Below are 8,626 nucleotides of genomic sequence, written 5' to 3' on the forward strand. Positions count from 1 at the left end.
ATATATTTTTTTTTTTTTAATTACCTATTTCTTTAATAAAACTATTAAAAGCAAGAGCTGACAGATTTCAGGACAGTATCTCAGGTGAGGAGAGGAAGAAGGACTCAATAGGAGAGGGATATATGTTATAAATAATGCTTTTAAATAATTATTGGTACATGGGGTATACATTATATTCACTCACACACACACACACACACACACACATACACAATCTTTCAGAATAATTTAAAAATGTAAAGGCTACACGTGTTATGATGTCATCCTTAATCCTGGAATTCAATCCCTAGTGACTTGTGAAATAACAGCTCTTACAGACGAAAAGCTTGATATGAAAACAGGGTGCTCTGGCGCTGTGAAGTTCCTGTGCCCACTTTAATCCTTCAAAGGTCTGCTCTGAAGATCTGTGAGTCCGTCCCTGGATTTTCCCTCATGGGCCTGGTACCTGCGTGGCCCCTTCCCAGCTAGTTAGAGCTACAGGAAGCAGAGTGCGCTGGCAGGTGTGCGTGCGTGTGTATAACTGTGTGCAAACAGGCACTTCGTTTCCATGTCTTGGTGTTCCTAGGAAGAGCCACATCCTGGAATGCTGACCCACAGGGAGAGGGGTGAATTCAAACATTATCAGATTCTATTAGATTGCAATTAGCACAGGATGTTCTTCTTTAGATCATTTAAAATTACTTCCTAATCTCACTGCCCGAGAGCTGCTCTGCCGGGCACTCGTACAAAATAATTTTTTCCATACACAAATTAAATAGCACGAGAGTGAGCTCCCCCAAAAAGAAAGGAAATGAGAGGTGCTCGTGGCCATCTGGCTGTCCTTTGGGAAGCGGGTCCCTGGGGAAAAGAGACCTTGTTTCCCGGGGGCGGGCGGTGCCAGCACTCAGAGTTTGATCAGGTGGGGTGGCAGAGACGAAATCTCTGCCTCTGATCAATGGTAGCTCACAAGCCTCTCTCCAAAAAGCAACGAAACAACGTGGCACTGTGAAAGTGATGCGGCGGGAACAATAAAGAACCCAAAGGTTCACAGCTGGGTATGAAATACAAAATTCTCTTCCTCAGCACCAAAGAAGCAGAACAAGTTTAAAGTTTGCAGTGATGAGGTGAGACTCCACAAAGAAGTCTTCGTAAAAAAGTACGTGGCTTTTGGGGTACAGACTTGTTGGCTTTGTCGGCCCGGCACCCATCCAGCCTGTTACTCTGGACATTTTTCAGACCCTCAGCACAGCTCTGCTCTTGACCCAAATGGTTTAGCGGGGGCAGATGATCCTGGCTCTGAAAGAGCCACGTGGCCCAACTTTGGCCACTCAGAGGCCCTGTGACTTGTGCTGGGATAGGCACCTGACCTCGTCACAGCCCGTCAGGGTCCCCCCATGCCCCAAGCTGTGCGAAATGGAGCTGCGCCCGTCTAGACAGGCAGACACCCCACCCCCAAGATAGCTGTGTCCTTGGCACAGCGGTAGGAAAAAGGAAGTGGTGACACATTTCCTAAGGTGCCTCAGTCTTACCGTCATCATAGGAGAAAGAAGGAGGCAAAAGGAAAGACTGATTTTCACGATGAAAATGCAAGCTTCTTCTAAGCCTCTTCCATTTTAATCGAACAGTATAGGGAAGACATCCCTTGGGGAAAAAATTTAAAAAGTGAAAAAGCATAGTAAGAGTTTTTAACCCTGCCTGAGGATTTAAGGACAGAGAGGGCAAAAGAAAAAAAAAAATCAATCATATTTTTATTCAAGTAGCCAGGTAGGATGGTGCACTACTGTAATCTCAGTCCCTAGGAGGCTGAGGCAGGAGGATTGCAGAGAGTTTGAGGTCAGCCTGGACTACACAGGAAGTTCAAGACCAGCTTGTCTCAAGACCCTGTCTTAAAAAACAGACAAACAAAAAGCTATTTAGCTTCACGTGAACACTGGTGACCTGATATATAACTGCTATTGGTCAGCAATATTAGAAAATGTTTAAACTGGGGACCAGAAGCTCCCTGCTGCAAGTATAACGTGCTAATTGGTTAATAGCCAACTGCAAATGACCACTCGTAACACTTACAGCTAATTTCTAACACAGCATATTCCATATGACTGTAAGGAAACCATCGCTGCTACTTATTTAGCATTAGCTATCATTTGGCACAGAAGCCCAAAACTTCCACTTAGCAAGATTTTGATAAAAAATAGGAAAGTAGAAAGGCTGAACTGAAAGGGCAGTGAATCTGCCTTCCAATATTCTTTTTTTAGCAAATGCAATCATTTTGTGCTAGTGGTTTCTCAAGCACAGTAATTATCAGCGAGGATTCTACAGACAGCCTTCAGATGTCTGACATTTGCCTTTCCTACAGATTTGAGGCTACAGGCAGAAGTACAAAAATGTGTTTTATCTGATCAAAATAAAAAACCGGGTGCTTCATGGAAATCCTTGTTAATAGGATGAAAGACAAGATACAGATGAGGAGAAAATACTTGCCAAACCACATGTTCAGGAAGAATATGTAGACAAATATATTAAGAAGTCTCAAAATTCAGTTAAAGGTCAGGTGTGGAAACACAAACCTAAAATCCCAGCCTCTGGGAGGCTGAGGCAGGAGGACTGCTGAGAGTGTGAGGCCAGCCTAGGCCACATAGTGAGTTCAAGGTCAGCCTGAACTGCACAGTGAGACTCTTGTCTCAAAAGGAAAAAAAAAAGTTTAATTTAAAAAGTTAACAATCTAGAAATGAGCAGAAGACATGAACAGACACTGAAGAGGATTTATGGATGGCAAATAAATACGACAATATATTCAACCTCATGAACCATAAATGAAACGCACCTTAAACTATAAGGGGATGCCACATACACCTTCACAATGGCTAGAGTAGGACACTAAATGCCAGCAAGGATGTACACAAACTAGATATTCCTGTATGTAATGTGGTTCAGTGTCTCTGGAAAGCAGCTGGACAGTGCTTTATAAAACTAAAATATGCAAATATCCTCTGACAGAAACCTACCCAGGAATGTTCACAGCAGCTTTGCTTCCTAACAACAAAAACCGGAAACAGCCCCAGTGTCCCAGCGGGTGAGTCGACATCCAGAGACAAGGTCTCACTGAGTCACTGAGCTGCTCAGGCTGGGCTTGAACTTGCGATCCTCATGACTCAACCTCCCAGAGTGCTGGGCCGACGCCTGGCGGATTCCTCTTGTGGAACATTCTGGAAATGATACAATTCCTGAAATGGAAAAGAGATGAGTGGTCGCCACACCCGGCGTGTGTGCCTGGAGGTGCTCATGGTTACAGAGAGGCCGAGCCAGCCCCTGGTGGGGTGGAAGCTGCCTGCGTTGAGAGGGTGGTCGACCCAAGCCACGCGTGTGATAAAATGGCACAGAACTAAACACACACGTGCACATACACGCAAATGTGTATGGATGACAAGGATTCCGATTTCATGGTGTGAAAGCAATACACCTTCGGCAGAAGCCAGGCTTTTAATTCTGATCTTTCCTGGGCCAGCAATACTATGCAGTTCTGTACTCCCTTGTGATGTGGGGACAGACAAGGAGCCACAGGTCCCAGTCAGCCAAACCATCACAAGTTCAGCAACCCATTAGGTTAGGTGTATGAGATGCACTTTGTTTTTTCTGTGACGGAGTCCGCTATGGAGCCCAGGCTGGCCTTGAACTCACAGTGATCCTCCTGCATCAGCCTTCTGAGTGCTAGGATGACAGGAGTGCGCTACCACACCTGACTCACAGTGTTTTCAATGTAAGATGTTGAGCAGCATCTGTACAAATAAATAAGAGGCAGACTGTACTGATGCTAATGTATTCATACTAACGTACTGCTGGGAGAAAGGCATCACTATTATTCCCTGTGACTACCCGTGAACCACTAATAAAATCCACATTAAAAGGAAACTTAGTGACCATGTCTCAAAATAAAAAATGTAAAAAGGACTGAGAATCTAACTCAGGGCAAGGGCTTTGGGTTCAATTTCCAGTACCACACACCCCCAAAAAAGTATAATTGAAATATATTTTTCATTTAGGTGTGATTGTTCATTTCCAAAGGACAAGTTTTGGGTTTGGGAGATGAGGGAACAACACCATGAGTTGGTTTGCATTTCTGTCTCTGGAGAAGCTGTCTGTCCCTGGGTTCCAGGCCTTGTTGCCCCAGAGAAGGGGCATAGTTCATAGATTTGATTCAGCTTCAAAATAACTCCTTACATCTATTGAGCTGTTTAGTAAAAAATGTACATGATAGGGTTGTGTAGATAACTCCTCAGTCTCGTGTTTTACTCTGTTCACCAATCAGCATGGTTTGAGTCTTTGTTTTCTATCATATACACCCAGGTTATATAGCATTAGTGCTGCTACTCCTAACCATTTTTGTGGGGGGGTGTTTGATTGTTTTGGTTTTTTGAGACAGGATCTCGCTATGTAATCCAGGCTGGCCTCAAACTCACAGAGATCCTCCTGCCCCAGCCTCCTGAGTGCTGAGATTACAGGTGTCTCCACCATGCCCAGTCACTTCTAATCTCTCGATCCTATCTTTAGAAGGAAAGAGCTCGGCCATCTGATTGCTGTGTTTGACTCTTGGCTATCTACCAATTCCACCTTTCCAGAAGTCCACAGCAGGGTTAGAAAACAACGCAGATTCGGATGGCTTCCTTCATGCTAGGCGCAGACTGTTCCAGGCAGCTGGAGTGGGTGCCGCAGTCTCCCGTGTGGCCAGCCCGAGAGGATTCTCTCTCCTTAAGCCCAGACCGAGCCTGGAGAATGAGCAAGCTGCACGCCGGGCACACACTGCCTGTGGATGTGATTTGTATTTCTTCCTCCCGCTTTGCAAGGTACGGACAGTGAGGGCATGGGGAAGGGTTGGGGTGGGGTGGGTGCAGGGACATCTGGAGTGATGTCTTTAAACTCTGGGGCCCAGTGCTGTCTGCAGGCAGGACACCAACTGGAGAGTCCACCCCGGTCCTGATCATTCCTCTCTTCCTGGAATTGGGTCAGTATCTCCCTTCTATCACTCAGAGATCCAATTCTAGGTGATCCTGTGCCGCTACTCACAGACTGGATCCCGCTGCTCGCCAGCTAGAAAGCCTGGGTTCTCAGATGATTCATCTGTGCACTGAGGACAACAGTACCCACCTCAAACGGTCAGTGAAGATTTCATGAGCTAATACCTGTGCACACCCACGAGATAAGAGCTCAGTGATGTCTGCGGAAACAAAGTCGAACCGAAGGCCTGTTCCACTGTGCCACCGTTTGCTCCTTACAGTGAGACTTCCGGGATTTAAAAAGTGCCCCATGGAGGGGAAGGCCATGTTTCAGGGCCACTCCTCGCCAGCCGTCTTGCTAGGGGCCCTGGCGGGTCTTGGCCCCAGCTTCCTCCGCGCACTCCTCCGCTGAACACTGGAGGGCGATGGGCCAGCTTGCTTCCCGTCTGCTGCCTACAGTTCTCTCCGTTCCCAAGCCACTTGCTCCCACACAGAACAGTCCTTTTTGCATGCACATTTTGACCAAACAATCCCACTCCTAGGAATCTGTTCTGGGAAGGTAAGGCAGTGCGGACAGAGCTTTACAGCCAAAGCTTGTCGTTCCTCGCAGTGTCGTGTCGTTCTGAAAAGGCTGAGACAAGTCCCAGATCTACTATGTATGAAAAATCAAGGCCTGAGTATAAATGGTGACCTGCCCACGCGGGAATTACAGCGTGGCCATCGCAGATTGTACCGAGGAAGACTATGTCATTGCGTAAGGAATCACTTACGTAACGACGCTGTAAAAAGTATAATAAAAAGGCGAGGGCAGCAATAGCAGGTTGGAAAAAAGTATTGTGACACTGAATGCTGGCAGTGACCTGGGACAGCAGGGACAGTCACACCCAGGCACTCCATTCCTCAGCGTGCACCCGAGAGGACAAGTCAACCAGGACCCACCGCAGGAACACTGCGAGTCCCCGTCTGGAAAGAACCCGTCATCCACGACAGAATGGAGAGGGCAGCACCGCTGCTTCCCGATGAATGAACTGTCTCACAGCTGTTGCCCACGACGTCCCGCGTGAAGGAGTAAACTGGACACCCACCCTCTTGTCTCCCCTGACGGAGCGGGGTGTCTGCTGTACGTCATCATACTGACCCCCTCGGAGCTTTACAAAGGGCCTGCTGCAAATGCCAGTGCTCATGTCCCCTGCATGTCCAGGGCAAAATGGTCCACACAGGTCCAAACTATTTAGCTACTAAAGAGTAAGAACAAAACCCTTCTTCTCTGTTTTCTCACAGCATCTCTATAGTAGTCAGCACAGAGCCAGTAAGTGACAAGTTATTACTTATTTAACCTGCCTCGTCTGCTCCGGGTACTTCAAATGCACCAACTCTGAGTCACTGCACTGCCAAAGCCCTTGCCTGCTGTCTCTATGCTGTCGGGTGCTATTTTTTCCTTCATTTTACTGAGTAGCAACCAGGGCCTCAGAGCAGATTAAGTGACTTGATCAAGGCTGTCCAGCTTATAAACAGAAAGGGCAGAGTCTACATTTTAGGTCAGCCTGAGCCCCAGGCTCACCCGTCAGGTGCCTAACCTTGGACGATTTGTTTAACCTTACAGACCTCGATTTTCTCACCAGTAGAATGGGTAATTTCAAGCAATGTCTCTTGACCGGAAGTCTCTGCTGGCCTACTGAGAGTATGAATGCTGCAATCCCCTCACAAAACACTTCACACACCTGAACCTGGCCTGTCCCACGCCCCCGCCAGACCCACCCCTGCTGCTCCCAACTACTGACCGAGCATCCACCAGTTCCGGTAACCGCCCGAGGATGATCTGCACATTCTAAGCCTTTTGTTTTTCTGGTCTTCCTCTGAAGAAATAAAATAACAGGGCTCTTAAAACTCAGACTTGCATCATTATGACTTTATCCCTAGCCTGAAGAGTCTGTGTAAATCATTTCTATAATTTCCAAGCACTTCTGCAATTTCAGTTTTGCATTTCACTTTCACAAAAGGAGAAATCAAGTCGCACATTACTCGGGGAGTGAAGGTTCAATTTTGCGCAAGTATTTAGAAGTACTCACTGTCCTAGCCGACAGTTTGGAAAGGTTTGTCACAGTTCTAGTATTTCCTTCGCTGCTTCTCAGATCAGCCTGTGGCTGGTGCTCCTTCAGTGAGTATTTCTGACATTCCATTGATGTTTACTTCCCCTGGAAGGAACGTCTTTCACAAAAAGAGAAAAATGCTCTCCGGGGCCCAAGACAACAGGGTATCCAGCCAGCAAGAAAGAATTAAAATAATTATGTTATGATGAATTATTGGGGTAGGGGCTCTTCTACACTATTGGGAATGTAAACTGGCACACCCACTGTGGAGATCAGTGTGGAGGTTCCTTAAAAAATTAAAAAAAGAAATCCCATCTGACTCAGCTATTCTCTTTCTAGGTATCTTCCCAAAGAGTTAAAAACATATTACAGTGGCCCATGCACACTCATGTTTATAGCAGCACAACTCATAATAGCTAAAACTTGGAAGCAGCCTGTGTGTCTATCAGCAGAGGAATGGATAAAGAAAATGTATTTATACACAACAGAGTGCGACTCTGCCATAAAGAAAGATAAACTTGAGTCATTCGTAGGAAAACAGATGTACCTGGAAACTTTACCGTTACGTGAAATAAATCAGACACACAAGCTTAAATATCACGCGGTTTCCAAAAAAATCACAAGGATTCTCTTACATGAGAAACCCGAAGTATAAATAAAGAGCAAAATAAAAGACAGACAAGAGGAAGTAGGGAGTTAGCTCTTCCTCAAATGCGAAGGGCATTACGAGGTGGAGGGAGAAGGAGAGAGGGAAAGAAAAGGGATGAAAAAGGAAGTAAGATGTGTTAAGCACATGCAACTCCACATAGGGCATTTAAACATTATGTACTGTAAACATGGACTGATTTTAAAGAAGGAATTATCCGAAGTTGTTAGGAAGGTTACACATAGGCTTTGCATAACAGTAGGACGTGGTCAACAACAATATTCCTTTCAACTACCCAAAGGGAACAGTGAAGGCAACAGGAAGAAAAAGAAAAGGTCCGAGAAGAGAGCTGCCCCAGTTTATATGGCTCAGTTTTGAATTTCTGCTCCACTCAAAAGAACAGAAGTTGGCTGGGGATTTAGCTCAGTGGTTCCGCTGCCTGCCTCGTAAGCGCAAGGACCTGAGTTCGATCCCCGGTACCAAAAAAAAAAAAAAAGAACAGAAGTCCATTTCACTAACACTCACTAGTGCAAAACTATTCTCCAGACAACGCTCTAGGCTTTTCCCATTCATCATTATTTCTATCTAATCAGTTCACAGGTAAAATTGCATTGTTCTCAATGCAAAAATATCAGAACATTTTAAATACAGCCAATTAAATCCAGATTACTCATCACTATATATATTATGTACAAAATCTAGGTTCAGGAGCACATTCACACAATTGTGCTTTAAATATTTTCCCTCACATAGATATCAGGATTAACTGTATAAGAAATGATTGTCCAAAGCCCAACACAATAGACAAGAGTCCCATGTGTTGGGCTTGAGTGATTGGCATGTGCCTAACAAAACTGAGGAACTGAGATTTAAAACTTACTTAATTCTTAATCTGAAGACTAGTACAAAAAAAAAAAAAA

General features: G+C 45.5%; 1 protein-coding gene and 1 long non-coding RNA gene across 5 annotated transcripts in view; one reads left to right on the plus strand and one right to left on the minus strand.

Moving 5' to 3' along the window:
• The window catches only part of LOC104865608, a 9,218-nt gene extending 2,473 nt beyond the window's left edge, over nt 1-6,745 (plus strand). The window contains exons 2-3 of the long non-coding RNA XR_781224.1: nt 4,596-4,820; nt 6,574-6,745. This is a non-coding gene — a long non-coding RNA (uncharacterized LOC104865608). The remainder of the gene's footprint in view (nt 1-4,595; nt 4,821-6,573) is intronic.
• The window catches only part of Tmcc3 (transmembrane and coiled-coil domain family 3), a 250,785-nt gene that overhangs the window by 64,130 nt on the left and 178,029 nt on the right, over nt 1-8,626 (minus strand). The gene's annotated exons all lie outside the window — the stretch shown is intronic.

Source organism: Fukomys damarensis, unplaced genomic scaffold (genome assembly GCF_012274545.1).
Source record: "Fukomys damarensis isolate Sample0158 unplaced genomic scaffold, DMR_v1.0_HiC HiC_scaffold_15, whole genome shotgun sequence".
In the NCBI taxonomy this organism is placed as follows: Eukaryota; Metazoa; Chordata; class Mammalia; order Rodentia; family Bathyergidae; genus Fukomys; species Fukomys damarensis.